The 25,595-nt window shown below is 38.1% G+C and overlaps 1 pseudogene; it reads left to right on the top strand.

Moving 5' to 3' along the window:
- The first annotated feature begins 5,012 nt into the window (after positions 1-5,012).
- LOC146003424 (neuropeptide SIFamide receptor pseudogene) overlaps positions 5,013-25,595 on the top strand; it is a 302,588-nt pseudogene continuing 282,005 nt past the window's right edge.

Below are 25,595 nucleotides of genomic sequence, written 5' to 3'. Positions count from 1 at the left end.
AACCTTTTTTCCGGATAAATTTAAATACGGTCCAGGAACCTTTTTTCCGGATGAATTTAAATACGGTCCACGAACCTTTCTTCCGGATCAATTTAAATACAGTCCTGGAATTTTCTTCAATTAAACAATATGCATCTTGGACCGAATTTAAATTTTAAAAAAAAAATTCCAGTCCGGTTGCGAAACCCAATAGAACCTATTAGTATTTATAGGTTCGTACATCTTTAACAATTCTGGGTTAAAATAATAGACAAATCTTCATTTTCGCCTACGTTTTATAACAACTAAAGGTATTTTATACTGTTACGCCGGCCGATTCTAATGCTGGCGAGGGAAGTGGGAAGCGGGGGAGCGACCAATCCAGCACGATAAGAAACGCAGCAGCCAGTAGAACGAGGTTCAAGTAGTACTTCTTCCCGCCGCGTCTTGTTTCTTGGCGCCATTGCTGTTCTCTGGTTGGTCTGCGGCTTAATCCCTGCTCCCCACTTGCCTTGCCAGAACTAGGGCCGGCCGCCGTAAGAGTGGAAAAGACCTATAGCTGTATGATAGACTAGATGATTCGAACGTGTTTTCCAGCACGCCATTAACAAATTCCGGACGACGTCAAGAACATACAAGGCCTATTTTTCTCAGAAAACGTGGCTTGTGCCTTCTTTGCTATCTCCCCATAAAACAACAAGTTTTTCCTTCCTTGTGTAAGGCAGAACGACGTTCTTCAAAACACATTATTAACGAGAGTATGTTGCTAGACCCATATGTCTTCCACCGAAGAAACAGCATTAACGAACGTGCGCTATGGATAAACAATATCGGAAAAGAGAGAGGAAAAAAAAGTTATGTGTCATTGATCCACTGATGCCATTAAAGTTCAATAACCATCGATTTTTTTCCGGTGGGCTTTCCTCCAAGTCCTTTGTCGCATCCCTCCGTGCTTTTATCTCGTTACATTTTTTTACTCATCTACGTTGTCTGAGCACAAATTCATCCCGGGCCGTCTTGATCGTCAAGAACAGCCCATCGCGACTACTTTCGCTGAGATTTATCACCCTTAATGATCTCCGCTCTCTCGTCGCAGCGCGTGTCGTGCTTCGATGCATGAAGACTTTCGCGCCGGCAGTGTTGCCTCCTCACGTAAGGTATCACTAAATTTAGTGATTTATCAAACCGTATGGTATTCCATTCTACACCCAGAAAACTAAATGCATCAACTCTATTTGATGCAGAAGAAACGCATAGTTTACAGTTTGATACATATTTTTCGTATTATTTGTGAAGGTAAGCACCAATGTTTATGGAAGTGAGTATTTCTTTCAAAGTGGATGCGGTTTTCGATGCATCTTCTTGCATCTTTCTCGATGCTACAAGCTTTCTGCATTTTTTTGTTTCGACTGATGCATTTACTTTCTGTGTGTGTACCTCATAAGGTATATCCTGGCACAGGATGTTCTGTCGTCTGCTGAAAAAAACCTTGCCAGCGATCCTGTGAGCGCTTTCACACACTGATAGAAGCGTGGAGACTGCCGCAGACGGGAGCTGGTGGGACTACAGCCCTTCCAGAAATCTGGAGAAAATCAAAATTTTCAAATAAAAGCAGTAAGGAATTCGGGGGAAACTATGATGGTTAAAATAACCCCTGCTTATCATTTTTGTAATTGAAAACTTTTAAAACTTTGTTGAAAAATTGGCTTAAATAAAAAAGAATTCTACCAGAAAAATAACTGATTATTTATAAAAGAAGTGTGCAAAGAAGCGTTGTAGAAGCAAGTTTACAGTGATATAATGTGTTCATTGTGTGCTCCAACTTTACATATACTTAGATTGAAATTACTATAGAATTTAGTTATATTGAGACTGTGTTGTAAGTTGCCTATACTGCATTGTATGAGTATACGTATATAGGGTGTTTCCGTGACCTTGATTCAAATTGGGAGGGTGGACGGAGGCTGACCCAAGTACCAATATTTACATTTTCCTTGTGCGAGCTGTACGCTGTACGCACTACCTAAATTTTACATCACACACACTTTCTCTTCCTCTAAAGTCATGTAATAATATTGTACCCTCTTTACGTTAGTATACAGTCAACTCTTAGTAATTGATCAGATATAAGAAAATTAGACATAATAATTATAGTTCAACCATCTAAATATTGCACATGCAAATAAAGTTATGTGTCCTGTTACTTTGGTCTCCAGTCTCTATATACCTGTACTCTGTTTCAATCTTTCACTTCCCACACAAACTCTCCCTTTTGCACTATTTCCCTTTTATTTCTCGGGCTGTCTTTCACATTTCCATTCTCCCCTCTTCGTTATGTGATAATGGATGTTTACACTATAAAGATAGCTCGGTTGGAGCATGAATACTCATTTCGCTGTCTTCTCTAATAGCTTTTCCCTGCCGTTCTCTTACTTCTCCCAGGTATTTCCCCACTTGCTGTGTCGCTTCTTTTATCTTGATTCTGTCGTCTACCACTTCTATCACCTCCCTCCCTGTTAAGTTTTTCATCCATTTGTCCCTTAGGTCACGTGTAGAAGGGCAGTTCAGTAAGATATGCTCGTCCATCTTCTCTCCATCGCACAAAGAGCATATCGTTTCCCCTGCTTCATTTCTCTTCCTTAATTGTTTCCATCCACCTAATCTGAACCATGCAGCGCGCCTCAACATTGATGTATTTCGCTTTCCCCCATTCTCTTACTCTTAGCTGTTCCCTGAATGAGGTCTTTATTTGGCAGTCTGCTGTTATTTCTTGTCGGTCTATGACCAGTAACCTGTTTCTAATTTGATTTTCTGTTGAAATGAGTTTATGCCTTTTTTTACACTTGCTAACTCAGTAATAATTGCTCTGTAAGGGGTGACTCATTTTTTTAAGACACGCAAATAACATCCTTTCTTTCACGTAGTACTCCCAGGGCTATATTTTGTACACTAGTGACGCTCTGGCGTGGTCTCAGCCAGTATATCTGTGTAGGGCTGGTGTTGTGTCATCCGTATGTTTGTGATTGTACTTTCATCCATCATTCACCCCCATCTTCGCGATTTGCCAATAGTGACAGAAAGGCGAAGTAAAATAAATGAAATGAATCATTAATAATTGTCAGACAGTTTATATCTCTCATGCTCTTGAACATGCATTAACAATTGCGATGTATATAGAAGTCATAAAGAGCAATGCCTCTATGTGATTAGCCAAAAAGTCGCAGCATAAAGGGGCAGTAAAATTAAATCAAGGCAATCAAATCAATCGTGCAACGAAACAATTGTGTATTTTTACATGGTAGGCTATATGTGTGATAATCATGATTTGCATATCGTGCTTACATACTTATTCTTTTTAATTGATTCGTTAACAAACATTATAATTAGCGCACACCTTTGGATACTACCAGGGTGGAAAGCACTAGCGTGTGCGTGTACTCTGCGTGGGATGTGTATGTGTAGGTTTCGTGGGATGTGTGTATATAGGGCGCTTGGGATGTGTGTGTGTATGTGGGTGCGTTGACGCTTGCGTTTGTGCTTGTATAATATATCTATATAATGTTCTATTACACACAATGATTCTGCCTTTCTTCATTGTTATATTAAGTTATTTTTATACATATTATCTCGCTATATAATGGAAACATGTCGCATTTCATGGGGAACGTCAGCTTACGTCATGTTTTTTTTATATATATTAATCGATACCTTTATTTAAGAGAATGCAAGCAAGCGCACTTTCCAGCAGAGATTATGGATCTTCTCTCGTCGACAAGATGGAAACACTGCACGGAGAACTTGGAAGCAGCCAATCAGAAGGCAAGTTCTCGCATCCCTTCTCGTTCCACCCTCTCCCCCCGCGGTCCCCGACGGGAAAGCTGCCTCCACGCGGTCGCCAGTTGTGTTCGGAAATTCTCATCGCGATGTTCGTTTGTGTCAAGTTCTGTTTCGGCTTCCCGTAGCTGCATCGTGTTATTTTTGGACTAGTTAGTTTTCATTTTACACATACGTCTTGTTTTCTGTTTTCAAATAGTTGTTTCTTCCTTGTTTAAGTTACGTCCTTTGGCAACACACTCTTTTAACTTATAATTTCATTTTTAAACACGATTAAGCAAAAATTCTGATTGAAAAAATATTCTGCTTATTCATGTTTTGGTAAAAAAGTCTTTAGATGTTGTTCTCTTTTCTGTTTTTCGTTTCCATCTTAACAATTTATTTTTTCTAAATTACATCATCGTTTATTTTTAGAACTTTTCTTCTGCAGTAAATATAATATAACTACATTTAGTTTTCTCCGATAAGTTTCTATTCTATTTTCTGATACCTTCCTTTATGAAAATTCGCTTCATCATATTACGTTAGCGTTGATCAGAAACTTTATTGTGTATTGATTTATTTAGGAAAATCATTTGAAAATTCTTAATCTTTTTGCTTGTATCTTGTTTCTGTATATCCTGCTTTTTTATTTGGTTTCAGTGTAATTCAAGTTCAATGTTTCTATTTTATCTTTCCCATCATATTTTTACTCTTGTTGCTTTCCGTTATAGTAGAGTCAATATTTGTATTGGTATTGTAGAAGCTTTTTAATGCTCTTTCTCCATTCTTACCTTTATTTGTATTTTCTTCGCACTTGTTTATTGTATAATCGTACTGTTTATCTTTCTTTCAAAACTTTTGTGGATTTTTCATAATTTTTCATTCTCTCAGCTACTTACACGCCCCACCACACACACACACACTCACTCTCACTCCCACACACATATGTATACTTGCTTATTATTTGCTTTCACTTGTTTTTCTTTATATGACTTTAAAATCAATAGTCCTTTTATGTAGATTCCTTAACGGTTTCGGCTTTCTAATGTTTACAATCCAATTTTTCCAGTGACAATAATTACATTTCAACAATACGCCGCCGAGATCAGTCGTTCTGGTCTATTCGTGGAGTGTGCAAGTCGATAAACCCGGGGAGATGACATCTGTGAAGTGAACGAGAACAATCGCGTGCGGAGGGACACCTGTTGAGCCGCTGCATGGATGAGGAAGTCCATCAGAGTTTCGGAAACGACAACGCGATTGACAACCTGACCGTCTGGGACGACCACTGCTACGACGACCAATGGTTTAGGTACCCCCCGCTGGTCATCTGGCTCTACTGTGTCTCCTACGGGGCGGTATTCTGCGTGGGTGTCGTCGGCAACGCCTTGGTCATGTCCGTGATCTGGAGGTCGCTCACCATGAGGTCGGCTATGTACTACTTTGTGTGGAATCTCGCTCTTGCCGACATGTTGGTGGTGGTCTGCTGCCTGCCAGCGACTCTTCTCGCCAACATATTTTGCCGTGAGTACAATTTATATTCCCAATATTCATGCGCGTGAGTTCTGTGGATTTTGTTGGGGGCCCTAAAGCAGAGGTCGAAGTAGGCCACTTGCTAAAAAGTAGTTGCTACCCCAGTTTATAGAAAGAAAAGTTGACTTTTAACATGGCCACTGTTAACACCCCGCTACGACGACAGGTTTCCCAACATCGAATCCAGCCTTGGCCATAGATGGTCTTTGTGAGTGTCTCTTCATCAATTTCATCATATCAACATTCATCCCGTCTTCGACTTGTAATCAAGAGGCCCCTGGTTCGATACCCGTTCGAAGCAGATAGTGGTTTGGTACTGTAGATTCAGTTCCGATTAGCCCTTTCGTTGCATAAAGTGAACTTTAAAACACACTCAAACAAACAAGCAAACTTTTCATTCATCCTTATCTTCGCAATTATCAAAAGTGACAGAAAGGAGAAGTAAATTAAACCAAATCCATTATTGCCAATTATAATAACATGTAATAACTTTGTTATTTCTGGAAACTTTTGTTCTGTGGAGTTGTTGCTTTAAGTCCACTTTTGCACAGATAGGCTAACCAAGACTGGACCGACAGTTTAAAGTGGGATATGTACCACCATAGGCCTCCCCTGAGTATCGAACCCGGAACACCTTGGTTACAAGGCGCCAACTTCACCACTATCCCACCGGAGAGGCCCACGAAGCTGTTGTGCTCAACCCCATATGCCTGTCTGTCCCCGTTGCTCAACTATCCCTTTTTATATTTTCTGTTGCTACTGTTATACTCTAATGCCGGAGCTCTGATTTTGACAAAGCACACACACTCTCATTGATTCAATCACTCAAGTGGTTCGACTGCTGTGCAATTATGAAAAGGAAAATTAAGTGGAAGTTAAGTTTATCTTAAGTTCACTTCATGAACAAGTAGGCTTATTGGGACTGGGTCCACAGTTTTAAAGTGCGATCCGAATCTCAAACTACCTTCACACGGTATCTTACCCGGGACCCCTTGATTACAAAGCAACGATATTACCACTACACCATCGGAAATCATGAATATGAATCTTACTGTGCCATTATGATCAGGCAAGTGAAGTCCAAAAGAAGGGGGATCACCTCGATGGCGCGGTTGTAGCGTCATCGCCGTGCAATCAAGGGGTTCCGGGTTCGATACCGGTGGAGGCACATAGTGGTTCGGATCTCACTTTATACTGTAGGCCCAGTCCCGATTAGCCTTCCTGTACATAAAGTGGACTTGATACACGAAATCAATCAATCAATCAAATCCAAAAGAAGGTGTTCTGAAATATCTTTCTGTTTTCAGTTTTAAAAATATATTTCTGGTTTAAAACTATTCTCGGATTGCTATTTTAAAAGCCGGCCCCTGTGGCGGAGTGGTTAGCACATCGCGCTACGACGCCAGGGTTCCAGTCTGCCTGCAGCTCGTGCAGGTATCAGTTCGTAGCGAGCTCCGCTCGTCGCGTGAGAAGGCTTAGCGATCGAACTGTCCGAGTTAGCTAGGGCCGTATACGGTTTCCTAGTGTTGTGTTAGTTCTTTTTTTTTCCTTTGAAGTGCAAGTGAGGTCTTGACTACAATTACCGTGCGCCAGTGAAGATACGATGAAATAGATCACGATGAATACACAAAGAGAAAACACCTTGAAATTTGTCTTCATTGATGTCAAAACGCGACCTACGTCATTGGATTTTCATCGATGGTTTCATGATGTCTACCAAGTGCCTACGAACCAAGTGCTCAGTTTTGAAATAGATTACTTTCGTAAGTGTTTGTACGTGAAATTTGCGTCAAAAGTGGTAGGCGAACGGTTACTAAATGATTTTGGTGCTGAGGTAATTTATAGTGACGTAGATGGTGATCATAAGGTTGAAGTAGAATGGGCCCACCAGCGACATGTAATTGTTAGAATCCATGTAGTCCCAACCGAATTAAGTGCAGAAGTGATAAGTCGTGTCATGAGGTCTTATGGGGAAGTGTTGAAAATCGAAGACGAGACATACTCTGCAGATCACATTTACCCCACTCGAACTGGACGTGTCTTGATCAAAATGGTACTCCGTAAACCCATACCCTCATATGTAAACATGAATGGAGACTCCTATTGGGTAACATACCCTGGGCAGGTTCGTACCTGCATAGCGTGCTCCGAGGAGGGTCATGTAGTCGCACAGTGTCCTAAGCGTCGATCCTCTGGAAACCAGCCGCGCCGGGGGCCGGTTAATATACCCGCTGACAATGTCCCAATGGTATATGAACCAACTGTGCTACCCGTACGGACTAAACCAAGAGATTCAGCTCCACCAGTTGCAGAAGTCCCTGCGTCAGGAGATAACAATGGCGGGAACACGGATAGCCCCAGAATCACCGACGAGGAGACAGGTACCAGACAGGAAGGTAGTGTGAAGAATGAACCAACAGGAAGGGAAGAGATGGAGCAGCCAACATTGACCACTTCGGAGGAGATGCATCACATACCCCCGCCCCCACCCCCAAGTGCTTTGTTCGCGGACGCAGAATTCCCCGTAGTTACCTCTCCTAGGAAATCACGGTCAAGATCTGTATCAAGGTTACGCTCAGTGGCGGAAGAGTCCATGGTGCTACGTAGAAAGAAGAAGAAAAATAATGAATGCGTAAGTTTCACAATAGTTCATAACGAATGTAGAGTAGAACCTGGTACCCCAAAACAAGATGTTTTAAAGGTTAGTTTAACAAGTAATTCAGCAAATGTAACTAAAGAGACACCTTCGACGAGTAACAAACTTACCCCAGATTTATTTAGTGGAAAGCATAGTTAATGCATTATAGGCAGAAATTAGAGTTTAGTAATGTTGAAGAAAGTAAGTAAGTTTAGTTTTCTTTTGTGGACAGTTATAATTATGCAAACATTTACCTTGGCATCTATAAATTTGAATCAAATGCGAAGTCAGACCAAACTAATTGCTCTCAATGACTTTCTCATTAAATCGTCTATTGATGTGGCCCTCTTACAAGAGGTAGCCATAGACGATTTTTCTGTACTGAGCATGTTTAAAGTATACAACAATTTTACTCCTTTTGCACAAGGGACTGCCATAGCATGTAGGCGACACTTGGATTTACGTAATGTAGTGCCCCATCCCACCGGCAGACAAATAAGTGCCAAATTAGGCTCAGTGTTTCTCTGTAATGTGTATGCTCCGTCAGGAAGCCAAAACAGACGGCAAAGAGAAGATTTTTTTTCAACAGTTGTAGGGCCCGAGTTGACATCCCACACACTAGACACTATACTAGTGGGAGATTTTAACTGCGTAATTCGTTCACAAGATCAAAATCCAGGATACAACTTCTCTCGTGCGCTCTATGAATTAACGCAGGGGTTACAACTGCGTGACGCTTGGATACACACCAATGGCGAAAGTCAAGGTTACACACATATCACCTCCAATAGTGCGTCAAGGATTGATAGGTTTTATGTCGCACCCAGATTTCAGGAATATATAATTAGTGTTCAAAATTTTCCAGTATGCTTCAGTGACCATAGTGTTCCAATTCTCAAAATAAATTTAGATTTGATCAAACCCCGACAAGGTAGCGGATACTGGCTTTTAAATAGCACATTATTACGCAATGGCAGTTATGTCCAGCTAATCAGGGAAACGTGGAACGAGCTCAAGGCCTCTCGGCCAGTGCAAAAGACCCTAATCGAGTGGTGGGAAACTCGAGTAAAGCCTAAATTTCGTCAGGTCAGTAAATTCTTCAGTGCAGAGGTTAGTAGAGATCAAAGAAACAAATATAATTTTTTGTATGCAGTCTTGAATGATCTCCACCGTTTAGCACTGCAAGGTAATTTCGATCGTCCCTATGCAAATGAAATAAAAGCGCAATTACTTGCTATACATAGGAAACGAAAATCTGCAGCAATAATAAAGAGCAAGATTCTTCCTATAGACCCAGACGAGCAAGCCACACTAAGTCACATTCTTCATGAACATAAACACGCCAGGAGTCACGTTATTCATAAATTAACTTTAGATTCCGGTGAAGTTGTCACCAGCCCTCATAGTATACACGACAGGTTTTTGCAATACTATAAAAACCTTCTTGGTCAAGCCTTTAATCCAACAGAAACGCAATGCAATTTTTTGAACTACCTCCCTGCGCCACTGACAGAAAATGAAAGAACTGAGCTCACACAACCGTTTAGTAAAAAGGAGGTTCATGATGCAGTATTCAAAGCTCCGAGGAATAAAACTACAGCCGAAGATGGATTACCATCAGAATTCTATCAATGTTTCTGGGATCTAATAGGAGACGAATTAACGGAATGGGTCAACGAAGTGTTGACAACAGGGACAATAGGGAAGACCAGTAGCACGGGAGTTATAGTGTTAGTTCCCAAAAAGTCAAATCCAAAGTTCGTCACAGATTTTAGGCCAATTTCCATATTGAGCAGTGACATCAAACTTATAAGTAGGTGCATAAATCAGCGTTTAAAAAAATATATGGTTAAACTTATTGGCAATTTACAGTTCGCTTGTAATACGTCTCAAAGTATACATCACTTGCTACAAACGATAAGAGACGTAATTATTACCAAACAAAATAAGAATGCATCAGAGGCAATTCTATCTTTAGACTTTTCACAAGCATATGACAGAGTGAGCCACGAATATCTGTACAATGTCTTAGAAGCATATGGCTTCGGAGACACTTTTCTTAATTGGATAAAAACATTATATAACCATATGCTGCTAAAACTCAAAATAAATGGTTTCTTGACAACAAGTTTTAGAATGCGACGGGGGGTACTACAAGGTAGTCCCTTGAGTAGCACTTTGTATGTTCTCACAATAGCCCCCTTTTTGTTTAGTATTAAGCATCATTTACAGGGCATTTCTATGGCTTCCACCACAATACAAGTTGGCAGTTTCATGGACGACGTCACGATTTTTCTCAAGGATGAAAGAGATCTGGCCAGTGTTAAAAGCCAAATACATAACTTTGAGCTCACATCAGGAGCAAAACTAAACAATCGAAAGTCAATCCTGATGCCCCTTGGCAAGGAGAATCCTTTCACAAAAAATACGGAGATCCCTGTAGACAAGAAAATAAAAGTTTTAGGTATAAACTTCTATGTAAATATCGATGAAACGATCGAAGCCAATAGTAAGCTTACGTGTGAGAGGGCCATCTACGTCCTCAGAGTGAACAAGATGCGCTCTCTGAGTTTAAAAGCACGAGTAAGATTTATCAGCGTTTTTGCTCTCTCTAAACTTTGGTATGTAGCAAAAATCCTGCCTTTCAAAACACAGCACTTAGCCAAGGTCAACAAAGCTGTTGGCTGCTTTTTGTGGCACGATACAATTTTCCGGGTGGCAATAAATGAGGTCACGTTATCAGAGAAGACAGGTGGGTTGGCACTAATCCACGTGAACACACAGGCAAGAGCATTGTTTGTACGGACTGGCCTTCAAACAGCGTTCTCACTGCACGAGTCAACGACCCAAGCACGTATACAGATGATAATACAAAACATTCCATTAGAAGCTCCCATCGATATCCAAAGTATCCCCAAAAGGTTTTTGTTTTATAAGGACATCGCTTTACAGGTATGCTACCAGTTATTACGACATGAGACAATTACACCATCTGTTAAAAAGTTATATAGTGAAATCAATAGTTTCAAGCACACAGTACCACGAATAGTCAAGGATTTCAATACACATAATTGGCCACAAATATGGGAAAATGTCTCCGCCAAACACCTTTCAAAAGCTGGCCAATCAATATGGTACAAAGTGGTTCATCGTGTTATAGTGACAAGAGATAGGACATACCAATATGGAATCAGTGACTCTCCTAACTGTATATCATGCAACGTGCCTGACTCTTTAGCCCACAGGATAACAAAGTGTCGCAACTCCTCCACGGTGTGGAACAAATTGCGAACAATGCTCAGTCGTATATGCCGCACCTCAGTAACAAAGTTTACGGATACAGATATAGTTTCTCCTGACTTCAATTTTTTTCCACCAACAAAACAACGAGCAGTACAATGGTTGATAACAGAATACTTATTATATATATTTCCCAATGACGAGAGCAGTTTTCAGAAACAATTCAGTATCTTCTTGCAAGAACAATATGAAAAAATTCCTCTCCAAGCAAGGAAGAAATGGTATGCAAATTTCTTACTAGTGCTTTATACTTAATTTAGGTCAAACAAAAATGTAAAGGTTAACCAGATAGAAATACAAATTGTAATAGCAATAATACACTTATGTCAAAAACAATGTAATTCCATAACTTGTATATCAGAATGAGACAATAAAAAAAAAAAAAAAGAGTGGTTAGCACATCGCGCTACGACGCCAGGGTTCCCGGGTTCGAATCCTGGGCTAGGCATGGATATTTGTGAGTGTCCATTCATCAACTTCATCATATCATCATCACTCATCCCCATCTTAGCAAATTAGCCAAAAGTGGCACCAAAGGCGAAGTAAAATTAATCAAATGAAATCAAATCAAAATGCTATTTTAAAATTACTTTTTCAATTTCAAAAAATCCAGTTTTCATAAATATCAAAACCTCAAATTTAAAAAAAAAATTCAACAGTACTCAACATTATTACATATCGTGTCGAGAACCATCAAGACGAACAAGATGTTGTTGTCGTGTCCTTGTTTCAACGATACAAACTTTCAGAAACTGTTTTTTTTTATGCTGTATGTATGCTACCACACCGCACATATTAAAGAATGCTTCTGGCATATATTTTTCCTATCGGACAGAGCATAAAATACTTTACTATTTGATTTTTGTTATTAAGCGTGGATGTTCTTAAACTTTGGCTAATCGCAACGATGATGAGTATGAGTGATGATTGGATAAAATTTATTTATTTATTGAACTCAACAGGTACATACCTAATTACAGAGCCCATATGAAGGATACATAGTCATTACAATTACATATATTTCTGTAATATAGAGATAGAAATTATATATAAATATATATACATACATACATATATATGTATATATATACATATATAGACATACATATATACACATACACACATACATATACATATATATATATATATAAAATATTAAAAATATTTTTATATACATATACACTTTATCACACAATTTAAATACGAACTTATGTGTTTAAGCTTAGGCCATTGTGTTAATAGTGGCTTTACTGAAGTCCCTTAGGTTCATAGAAAAGATGTCAATGGTGTTATTCTTGATTAGCAAGTTATTGTAACTGGTGCACATTCTCCACAATGGAGATTTCTTTTTAATTTCGGATCTAGCCTTTTTTATAAAAAAAAACTTCATTCTTTAGTCTAGTTTTCGACGACGGGATTCGAAAATTAATCTGGCAGAGTAGATGTTCAGCATCTATTTCGTGATTTAACAATTTCCACAAGAATACTATTTCATGTAACCTTCTTCTGTGACACAGCTTTGTAAACCGACATTCATATATTAGGTTGTCGTAGTGTTCAAATGTGGGGTAAACTTTCTGAAATTTGTATTTTAAAAATCTAAGAAATCTCGATTGGACTCTTTCAATTGCTACACTGTACTTTGCTGTGTCTGTATTCCATATAACAGATGCATATTCGAGTTTGGGTCTTACATATGAATAATACAAAACTTTTAGTGTCTCTATACTCTTTAAATCCCTCCCCATTCTAAGAATGAACCCAAGGCTCTTGAACGCTTCACTAATTATTTGTTCTACGTGTTTATTAAAAGTAAGATTTGAATAAAAAATAACCCCTAAATCCTTGACTAAAAAATTTCTTCCTAGAGTATTGTTGCATATTTGATACTGAAATTCAACTGGGTTTTTCTTTCGAGTATATGTTACATAATGACATTTACTGATATTTAGTGTTAAATCATTAATTTTTGTCCACGTTTCTAACTTTGTAACATCATTTTGAAGTTGCACACTGTCTTCTTGTTTGCTTATTTTCCTGTAAAATTTCAGGTCATCTGCAAACAGCAATTTGTGTGAGTTTTCTAATGAATCCGGCAAATCATTAATAAGTAATGTGAAAAGAAGTGGCCCAAGGTTAGACCCCTGAGGTACTCCTGAGGTGACTCTTATCTCGTCGGATGTGTGGCCTTTATACGTTACGTACTGCTTACGGTTCTGCAAATAGGAAGCGAACAGTTGACGCAGTGGTTCAGAAATATTGAAGCATGCTAATTTACTTAATAGAATATCGTGGTTAACCAAGTCGAACGCTTTGCAAAAGTCGGGAAAATATATTACGTCAACCTGACCTCCTTCGTCCAATGTTGAACTAATAAAATTGGTAATATCGGAGAGATTGGTCAACACCGATCTACGTGGTACAAAGCCATGCTGAAACGATGATATTATAGGTTTTACGTGGGTAAATATGTAACGGTGCATGATTTTTTCGAATATTTTTGCTGGGGCTGATAATATACTTATTGGTCGGTAGTTTTGTACGTCATTAGTGTTATTACTTTTGGGAAGTGGACAAATTGCCGTGGCTTTCCATTTTTCAGGAAATTTGTGTTTTGCAAGAATTAAATTGAAAATGAGATATAACGGGTATTTCAATATATTACTGCAACCTTTGACTACATAGGGCGGTATCTTGTCCGGTCCGGCTGATTTCTTAGGTTTTAAGTTTTCAATTTCTTTTTCTACGTCCTCAATTCGTATCTCTGTAATATTAAGATTATCCAAAGTTTCATATTGTTTATGGTTAGGCAATACTTTCATGTCATATCTAGGGAGATCTTTTTTATACACCGACTGAAAATGCTGTGCAAAAGCTTCGACTACTGATAGTCGGTCTGACAACACTTTATCTTGGAACAGTACAGGTCTTTGTTACTTTTCCTGCGTTTATTTGTAACAAACGACCAAAACTGGGTGCTATCTTTTGCAATATTTATTTCCGAATTGGCAACATAACTGTTGTATGCATCAATAATTTCCTTACTAACTATTGTTCGAAATTCGCTAAATTTATTGTAGTGGTATCGAAAGTCTCCCGCCTGTTTTTTCCACTTCTTGTGGTGATAACGTTTCCTATTTATATTTTTAATAATGCTGCTCGTAAACCAACACGGGTACTGTCTTTTGCGGCTTTTCTTTAAGGGGATACATTCATCGAATATTTTATATATAATTTCATAAAACACGTCTGTAGCTTGATCAACGTCATTCTTTGTTTTCAATACATCCCAGTTCGTGTTAAGCAGCTTGTGATAGATGGATGGAAAGTCGGCTTTACTAAAGTTGTACTGTAGCTTATGACAAGTTTTGTCGCGGGTTTCTTTGACATAATTAATATCTACTAGCAACGAGGGATGGTGTGTGTCTTCAGGAACTAGCGGCTGTGTGTTTCGTGTTACTGTTATTCCCTGCCCATTTATCAAAAACAAATCGAGTGTTTTCCCATTGCTATTTTTAATGTCGTTCTAGCTTTTTAGTTGATATACATTAATAAAGTTGTTTAAATCGAAATACGTTGTTGCTGATGAACTAGTTAGATTGTAATTGCTACCAGTTATATCTGTCAGATTAAAGTCCCCACCTATCAGTAGTTTAGCGTCACCAGGTTGACAGTGCTTTTCTATGAACCTAAAGAATAAAGTGTATGTGTCTTTGTTACTACCAGGTGCTATGTACACAACGCAAATATATACAGTTCCTAGTCCATTTAACCATAGTTTAATCAAAATGCAGTCTATATTCGGATGTAAACACGGCGAATCTATTAATGCACTCTTAACGTTTGATTTCACTGCAATGATTACACCACCACCCATTGTTTTACCAGACACTTTTTTGCTTCGGTCCCCCCTATATACAACATATCTTTCATCGAAAAGTTCACTATTCTCGTGGGAATCTGCTAACCAACTTTCAGTTATCATTATTGCACTAAAGTTATTACAAAGGACATTCGTGTAAAATTCTCTTGTTTTGGTTCGGAGACCCCTAACATTTTGGTAACAATTGAAACAACGAAGTGTCAAGTTCTTCTGAAATACATTTGGAGTTGCCTGTACTTACTTGGCCGTTATTTTTGGTGAGATCTCTTTTGTCACCGGGTTTGCTGACCTCTAGCCTGGTACGTGGAGGAAAATCTTCTATTGTGCCTCGGGGGTAAGTTATTGTGACTCGTCGAGGGAGGGGGAGGATTGAACACTCTTCCGTCCTCGATTCCTGCTGCATACCTGCGGGCGCCGTTCTGCATCGCTGATTGTGGTGCGTCTAGTTTCCTTGTTGCTTCACTGTATGATTTCCTATTCTTGGTTTGAGCTTTTTGGGGGGAAGGGGGTGGATGCTGATCAGCAAAGTTCTGTGATGATGATGATGATGCTGGTTCTGTAGGTGATTCAATGGGGAGAAGGGGCTGGGTGCGGAGATGTTCAGTTTCTCGACCGGCACTAGGAGAGACGACACACTTGTCATTAACTAAATGATTTGAAGTTTGAGAATTGGCAACACTTTCACTTATTACGTCACTCGCTGCACACGGAAGTCCATTTTCATTCAAATAACTTAAAGTGTACGATCTGCCTTCTATCACCAACTTATCAAACCTCATGACTGCATATAGGTTCTGTTCTCTTGCCTGTTGCAAATAGTTTGCCAATTCTCTCCGGGTTTCGCGCACGCCCCTTGAAAAATCCTCATGCACACTAATGCCTGTTCCTCTAAATAAGCGAGCCCTTGCAAGAATCAACTGCTTGAGTTTATAGTTAGAAAATTTAACTATTATTGGTCTCTTAGACCCAGTCCCTAGCCTGTGAGCTCTATCTATATCGAAATCACCGGTGTCTATTTCCAATAGGTCCCACAAAGCATCCCGCACTAGACGTTCCGAGCATTCCCACGTTTCACCTTGCATTTCGTTGAACCCTCTAAATATCAAATTCTCTCTCCTCGATCGGTTTTCGAGATCGTCTAATTTGTACTCACAAAACTGAAGTTTTTCCTTTAACATGGCGTTTTCTACCTTTAATTCTCGTAGTTCCATTTTTAACGACCTTACGTCATCTTGGACGTTTGATGTTGTTCGAGCCATATTGTCAAGTTTTCCGTCAATCGATTGCAACTTTTCGATAATATCGTCAGTAGTGTATGGACCGGGATTCTGTTCCACACCCGAAATAATCAATGTCATTACGATCACCAATCCCAGGAAGAACAAGCCGCTTAGATTGAGAACAGTTTTTGCTTCCACTTTTGTCACTGGCAACTTCCTGGCCGATGCATTCCAAGCACCGATCGCACAACGCCACTGCTCTAAGGAATTTCCCATCTTCGCACACTTCACGCTTCACTGAGCACGGGAGCCTCGAGATAACACGTCTGAACCGAACGAAAACCTTTGGTGAAGAGACACGTACGAAGAATACCCATGGCCTGGTACGGGCTCGAACCCGGGAACAATGGATGTTGTTTTCATATTTTCTTAAGGCAGAAAAATATTAATCTCAGTAACAAATGCGAATATCTGTCGCCCGGTTCTACATCAACGTGCAATGTTAATTGGGCATTTCCTATTGCCTAGTGCTTTTAACTCAAACACTACATTGGGAGGGAGAACCTTTTCTAGACAATAGATAGTGTCCAATTAACATTACATGAAAATATATTGATTGTAAGAAGTTTTATTCGCATCGGAGGCGTAGCGCTTTGAGTGATGAATTCACGGTCTCGGGTTCGGGTCCTAGTACTCCGTTGTGGGTGTCCCCTCCATCGATTTCATCTAATGATCATTTATCCTTATCGTCGCGATTGGTCTTAAGGGACAGAAAACGACGTAGAATATAAAAATGTACAACAAATAATTCACCTTTGAGGTAGTAGGGCTCATGGTAACACCCAACTTTCGTTAACAAACATTACTATACATGGAGACAGTAAACGAATTGATCAGCATAACGACACGTAACGAATAAGTTATTATGCCTTGAACCAAACCTCTAACTCAATGGTCATTACTGAACGAATAGAAGAAATATATCTAATGTTTATAAATAAATTGGCATGGCGGAATGTTTCTTGCGTTTGGATACTAAATGTCATGCTCTTTATCTTTAATGCTGACTTACACATTTCACTGTCTCATTGTTTCTAACAATCAACTCTGTTTTTGGACGGCTCTATCCTTGTTAATTTAGAGCTTACTATCATTATGTACAAGCACTTTGCACAGTTGTGTTGATCGTACTGTAAACTGTATGTCCAGTCCCTTTAGATTATATAAGTATAACGTGAATCTAAATTGTATATAAAGACAGCAAATTACATCTCTGACGTACAAAATATTTAAAATATACGTAGATTAAAGTTTAAAGAAACTCTTACATGAATCATTAAATGACATAAAGTTGGAAACTATGCAAAGTATCCATGGAAGTTCGCAGGATTTTTCCAGGGAGGGTTAAGGAATGTTTTTTCTAGGGGGGGGGGCAAACAAGGCATATTTTACCCAATAATAGTGTTGTTCCCTCAAAAAACATTGCTTAAATTTGAATTTATCCTATTCATGCAATAATTAACACATATTAGTGTGGCTGAAATGAAATTATATGTGTGAAATATATAATTTTTTGTTGACTTTCATTTTCCAGAGGGGAGCACCCCCCCCCTTTCCCTCCCGTTCCGGACGGCCATAAGTATCGTTAGAACAACCTCAAAGCGGTTACAGTTACAGGTGTAAAACCGTTTTTTGAGCACTGATGCATCTTCGTGTATACTTGGGTTTTGCTACATTACAACATATACTTGTTGTTTCATATTTCACTTAATTCTGCGTATTAACTGATATATTTGTTGGTCTTTCTGAGCTGTGGTAATTGTTAATCCTTTATACGTACATGCAACCGAACAAAATAAATTATGGCGTTTCCCAAATTATTCAATTCGTTTATCTCTTGCCACTAGCGTTTGTCTCGAAGGAGAGTTGGTAGTTTTCGAAACTGGAATAATCCTGCTCTTTCTGGTGATATTATTAAGCAGTAGATAACTGAAATTTTCTAACTCTCAAACAAAAGCAAATCTTTTCCGGAATCCTTATGTGTACATCCTGCTCACTTCCCTCAGGTGTACACTTTCTTCACACCACTTAGTTGCACACTCAAATTTCAAAATCTCGGCCATTTTTTGGATGTGATATAATCACCACCAGCCGCCTTTACCTCGCCAGGGTTGCCCGAGGTCCCTATTGATTTAAAGCTGGATGATTGATTACCAGAGCAACTCAATGCAGGTACGCTGGAAAATTATCATATGAAGTCAGACGAACTTCCGACCACTGGACTATATATATATATATATATATATATATATATATATATATATATATATAGTGTGTGTGTGTGTGTGCGCGCGTATGGGTGTTCTTTGTTAGTGTCGCTTCATAAATTTCATATCATCGCTCATCTTCATCTTCGCGATTAGCCAAAAATGGCAGAAAAGTGACGCTAAATAACAAAATTAAATAAAATCAAATTACATATATTTGTTTGTGTGTGTGTAAATTTGTGTTTCATTGATTATGTAAGGTGGGAGAAATGTCATATTTCAAAAAGAAAATAGTTGATTGAAAAGGACTAACTGATCCTTTACTTGACACAGAAGGTGGGAATGAGAAGAGACAAAAAATAGAAATAGAGAATGTTGTAAAGTAGGGATGCTGTTTGAAACGAACACTATTCAATATGCATTAGAACAATATGATTCATCAATGACCTTAGTGACAGATACAAGAAAAAGGAATCTGAGGTAAAAGAGCAAGATTTATTTGGTTTACAGATTACATGGTAGTATTCGCTAACAAAGGAAAAGAACTGCAAAAGTTTTTAAAAACCGAAAAAAACAGGATAAGAACGTGAAATGAAAGTAACTGCGAGTAAAGCAGCATGAGAATTCTACATGGGAAAACATACATATATTGCGAAAAATAGGAAAATATAACATCTAATCATATTTTTAGAAATAATTTTAACGATGAGAATGTGAATAAACTTAAGATTTAGGTTAAATATAAGATGAATTGATTTGTACCTGAAATTTAGAAAGGAACTTGTAAATTCCTTTGTACAGCTGGGAAGAGAGACAGGGAAATAGTAAAAGTGTTGAGACATGGCGTGAATTGGAAGAATTAAGTGGATCGATGAGTGGGAAAGGAACAAGTGGGCTACTTGAAAGAATTAAAGAGAATAGACAGATTTTATAAACGACGACTAGAAGGATAGAAAACATGATAGGACATATCTTGAAATAGGTAGAGAAAGGAATATTGGGAAAGGCAATACAGTGGTACGTGAAAGGAAGAAATAAAACAACTCTTTTGGAGGAGTGTTGGGAGGAAAGAAATACACAGAACTGTAGAAATGATATATGCATTAACGTTGAGCAGACCTTCATGGCGGACTGGTTAGACCAGCGCGCTGAGACTCCAGAGATCCTTGGTTCGAATCCCGACCTGGGAATGGGTGTTCATTGTGTCTTCCTCAGTTACATAATATCAACTCTCGTCCTCATCTTCTCGATTAACCAAAAGTGGCATTAAAGCAACGCAAAATAACATAAATCAAATCAATATATTATTATGATGATGATTAGGGTTCGGATAATTATGCATTTTGCATATTGCATATGCATATTTAAGGATTTTTAACTAAAAATGCATATTTCATAGCAGATGCATATTTGTATGAATATAAGTTGATGCTGTGCATATTTTTGTACCCACAACCAACACCGAGCATATACTGTATTTATTTTTCTTCTCCTCGCTTCTCTTCTCTTTATCTTTCTCTGTCTTTCTTCCTTCCTTTTTCCTGGATTGTATGAAATGTGGCAAGTACGTCATTCTCACCTCAACAATCGACTAAGCTGCCACGCCGTGTTCAAAGGGTTACAACTTCAAACAAGCATCAAAATTATAGAAGACGTTCAAGAGGCTCTCGCCCAGGTTGAAGATCCTGTGTGTGCACAGAAATTGGATGCGGTATTGAAAAAGAACAGTGGGTATGCAACAATGGTGAAAGTTTGCAAAATTCTGCATACAAATGGACAACGTGTGGATGATCTGGAACTTGATGTGTCTGACTTTGTTGCCCTAAAATACAGTCAACTTGTATCTTGCGAAGTGGAACGTAGGCTTTCTGAATATAAGACTTTTCTAGCTGAAACCAGAAGGAGTTTCAAGTTCGAAAATTTGAGACATCATGTGTTATCAAATGCAATCATGATGTTGATCTGTAATCTATCGTGTTTCATTCAACGCAGAACCATAGTAATTGAAAAAAATCTGTCTAGCTAATGAACATTCAGAATAATGCATATTCATTGCTTCGCATGTAATCTTTCATACTTTGTAATATACAGCATTTATAAATTAAACGGGTTTCTAAAGTGCGTATTTGCATGTATATTTGACACTTTTTAGTGCATATTTGCATGCATATTTTGCGTTTTTTTAGTGCGTAACTATCCGAGCCTTAATGATGATATTTTATTTAATCTGCTTGAAACAATTGGAAAATTCTTTAATCCTTTCAAAGAAAATAAAAATAGTAGAAAATATTATTATTGAATGATGTAGAATTTATTATTAACCCTACGTACACCAAGGGGTTACGCGTAACACGGCACACCAAGGGAGGGTTAAAAAATGTCCACCACACAAATCATTATTTTCTGTCTAAGAAAATGTAATATTCTTATCTATTTTGTAGTAACTATAAACTAAGACAACAGAAGGCTACGAACAGTGTAGGTATTAAGTATATTACCTTTTTTATTTGATATTCCTACAATATATTTTAACGTTATGGAAATTATTTTAAGTATATCACCATTTGTATGTGTTATTCTTACAATATATTTTAACATTATGGAAATTATATTCACATATTTACCGTATTATAAGAGCAAGGATGTAGTACTACAGACATAAATTATTTTTGTTGTTGGAAGCTACAGAGTAAGCATTATTGTCTTATTATACTTTCCAAAATCATTGTTGGTTACTCTGCGTTTGCAAGAGCGGCACACGTTACTTTTTTTTCACTATGCTTTCCACCAACAAAGGCTTCACATTTTCCACATACAATTGTTGTTCTTGCAAACTTGTTCAACTGTAGATATTTTGATCTGGCTTCTTTGCAACAAAGAACACATCTTGCTCTTCCTGTCGTCGGTTTTTTACATGCACATTATGGTAACACGTTACACCAAGGGTGGGTACTTTATGTCCACCACGAAAACTTTTTTAAAATTTTGGGTTATTTTCTAGAAATTAAAAGTATTGAATGACAGAAAATAAAATTTCTATTATTTTTGACACAAAAACTGAGTTATGACATGATACTAAAGAAACATCCATAAAAATTCTTCTCCGAATCAAAGTGTGGACAATTTTTAACCCACCTTGGTGTACGAAGGGTTAAAGCAAATAAATGTTATGTGTTAATAATGCACAGATAAATACAGCAACGTTAACTTCCAAAACAATACAATGTACTGGCGTATGCAAAAACAGAAGTTTAAAAAACTGATTGTCGAAATTTGTAGCACACATTAAAAGCATGAAGCATAGTGTGGGTCGCTCTATTCACCTGAGGAAACCTTTTGGGAGCAACAAGGAGAGAGGGCGTGTTTGTGCAACAGAGATCGATGACGTCACAAAGAGCTTCCTCCTCCCAAGCACCCCGAGGCAGCCAAACACCTCCTTTGAATCTGAAGATCAAAGAAAAAGCGGAGACATTCACAGGTGAAATGGAGATCTGTCTCTTGCACACGTTTACTCTGCAGCGGCAACTTGTTGCGCTTCGTCTTCCGCCCCTCCACACTGCTTGAGCATTCACACTTGTGTTTCTCTTACTTCTTAAATGTAACTCAGTATCCACTTGAAGAAATAATCTTAAAATGTAACTCAGAGTAACCGTTACTTGAAAATTAGCCGTAAATTTTTGCACTTATATTATGTAGATTCTACTGATGTTCGCCTACTGTGTTTAAGGCCAGCAGTTGCTTCATGTGTTATAGCGTAAATTGGCGATCATTAATTTTTGCGCATTGAAATAATGTGATTGACAAATGAAAAGTGTAGTGAATGTTCGGCCTGTAGGACCAATGTAGGTGTGTGTAGTTTGATTTGCTAAATTAGAGGGCGTAATTATTTTACTGGAAGGTTTCATTCATACTATATAGCACTCAACACATGATACTTACTGCGTTCAATTTATGCTCATGATTATACACAGGGAGGGGCAGAAAAACCTGATGATTTTCAAAATGATATAACACAGTAAATTAATGTGCCAGCCTTACAGCCATATGTATGCCATGCAAATGGCGCCCATTTTGGTCCACTCATTGCTGGACTGAAACTTCTCTCTTCTGGGGAAGAAAAGAAACTGCCGATTGCAGTTTTGTTATTGCGTCACGTCGCGTGGTGGGGGTCATAGGAGAGGAGATGGTGATGATTCCACTCATTTCAGTCACCATGGAGCTTGGAACGCAACGTTGAAACGCCATTTGCAATATGTTATTTTCCGCACTTAATGTTGATGTAAATCATAATTTTCTTTTTTCAATAATAATGGCATACATATGGCTGTGAGGCTAGCACATGAAATAATACGAACTATTTTCATTTACTGTGTTATATCATTCCTAAAATCATCAGGTTTTTCTGTCCCACCCTGTACAAATATGTACACTTGAATATTAGACCTTGGCACTGATATGTTTGAAACGTAGTAATACAAATTGCATATGTTGCAAACACTTCGCGCACGTCTTCCCCGACGAAGTGAAGTTCTAAGCGGGAGAAAAAGAAAAACAAATGAATAGCTGAATGCGAATAGCACTCAATCTTAAAACCCTGATATATATATATATATATATATATATATATATATATATATATCACGGAGGACAAGGTTTCAGGTTGTTAAAAGAGGAAAAGCCATTTCAATGTCTATAATTTGAGCGTATCATATTACGAATCCTGTTGTTCTAAGTTTGAATCGTGGGCAAGTTATAGGGTCTTCGCTGAATTTGTTCCTTGATCTATGTAAGCAATTTACCATGTATCATCATCGCAATTAACCTAGAGAAACAGAGAATGAGTTATAATTATACAAAGCACAAAATAATGTTCCATCCAAACTATCAATGCAAATTTCTCGTATCCAATCTTCAACAAGTACGTTCATGGCATGAATTGAACAATCACGATTTTTCCGTGAACAATAATCAAGACGTTCAAGATATATCACATAGTATGGCATGATATATTGATTTTTGATATGCCAATGTGATATTGTAAGCATATATCAATGTGTTGTCAATAAAATGACAAAAATGTTTCGTACCATGAAGCAAAAGAAATATTGAGTATTGACTGCTAGACGAGCATGTGAGTTCGATTCCCGGGGTGACTAATCTGAGGTGGAATTTTTTTCTGACAATGATCCTGCATAAAGCTGCTCAGCGGCTTACACAGCATTATCACGCGGTAACATTGGATCCGGTGTTGTCTGAACGCTTACACTGTTGTGTTCGATTGACAGACGTTCTGGCGATGTAGTGGTCACATTCCGTCAGGAATATCGTCCATTTGCTGGTAGATTTTGATGTGCTGAACCAAATTGTTCGACGAAATGTTACATTGGAAATTTTTTTATTGCAAATATTATTTGAGAGGGTGGTTTAACAAGATTTTGAAAGTTGTTTATTATTTGTTCTTTTTAATAACGAAAAGTGGTGTTAGTGCTACGCAATTCGCCTGTAATATCAAGCCATAATTTTCTGGCTCCCGATTGTGTTTCTTCTTGATTGATGTGTCTGTAATGGCCTACGTTCGTAAACCAAGACAATAAACCTTTTATTGTCCAATATTGTCACCCTGATATGATCCACATTTTATGTGACGTCACCAGTAGAAGATATGTCACTAATGTATTTATTTTTGTAAAAGAAAGCGTAATTTCTTTGTTATTATATGTAATATTGCACCCTGTTTGTAATATATATCTTTTGTTTAATGTTTATTGTATTTTATGCTCTGTTATGAGTAGTTTAATGTATCTTCATGTTTGCAAGAGTGCACTATACGAATTTGTATTTCTAAAGATGTATAGATGTCAGTTTTGTTGATAGTATCCTTTTGTAGATAGTGAATGATTCATCTGTACTTTAATCTGTGTTCTCGAAAATAGTATAAAAGCGAGGATATCGCGTAAGAATCATCACACTTTTTCGCCACGGATCGACGAAGCTTTTAAACTTAAAAAGAACTCCTCGGTGTTGTGCATAGATCTTGGTATGGTAGTTCGGGGCGCAAGCTAGGCCTATGTGAACATAGGTACGCCGATAGCCATGCATTGATGATATGCACAATACTGCAACCATTCTACGTCAAATAATAAAGTTAGCCTAAAGATTAATTTGGAAATAAAAGGCTAAAGAGCAAATATTGGCTCAGTTATCATTGCATATCTCTTGGTGTGGTAGTTCGGGGCGCAAGCTAGGTCTATGTGATCATAGGCTTGCCGATAGCCACGCATTGAGTTTTATGCGTTTTAATTGAGTCAATTCATCGACAAAGCGAAATCCTCGCCTTCGTCTCAAGTATAGTTGCATTATAATTGCAATAAATAAAGAATCAAACTTTTCAGTTTATACATACGGCAGTAATGTGGTTTTATTTCTCTGTGCTGTGAATATTGTCTTTGCCTAACACTATCCCTGTACCTGAGAGGAGTCTGTGTACTTCACCGAGTCTCATCGTTCACCGCTGAGTATTATTAAGTTAATATTAATAGTATAATAATACGACGCGTCTAAATAATTGTGCATTTGGAACGTATCAAGTGGCAGCTCAACGTGTTGGCTCGATTTTGTAGTGTACAAGGGCAAGACAATTGTTTAAAGTTGAGATTCATTGTGCAAGAGCACTAAACTTTTATATTTGTAGAAAAGCACAGAACTACTTCGTTCGAAATGGAAAGAAAACATTTGCGTAGCGCAAATAAAAATCTTGCTTCAAATTCAGAGCTTAATGTTCCCGATTGTTGTCGGAACATTGATAAAGATAAAACCACATTTGTGTGCAAGAAATGTACAAAGCTTCTACATTATGAATGTTGTGGCTTAGATGTTCGATCTGAAAGCCACGAAGCTACCGATTTCGTTTGTAAAGAATGTGAATCATTGTCTACAACTATTACATCTGATCCATTAAA

Source organism: Lepisma saccharinum, chromosome 20 (assembly GCF_977018435.1).
Source record: "Lepisma saccharinum chromosome 20, izLepSacc3.1, whole genome shotgun sequence".
Classification (NCBI taxonomy): domain Eukaryota; kingdom Metazoa; phylum Arthropoda; class Insecta; order Zygentoma; family Lepismatidae; genus Lepisma; species Lepisma saccharinum.
Note: the sequence above shows the minus strand (reverse complement) of the source record. Positions and strands in the feature narration are given on the sequence as shown.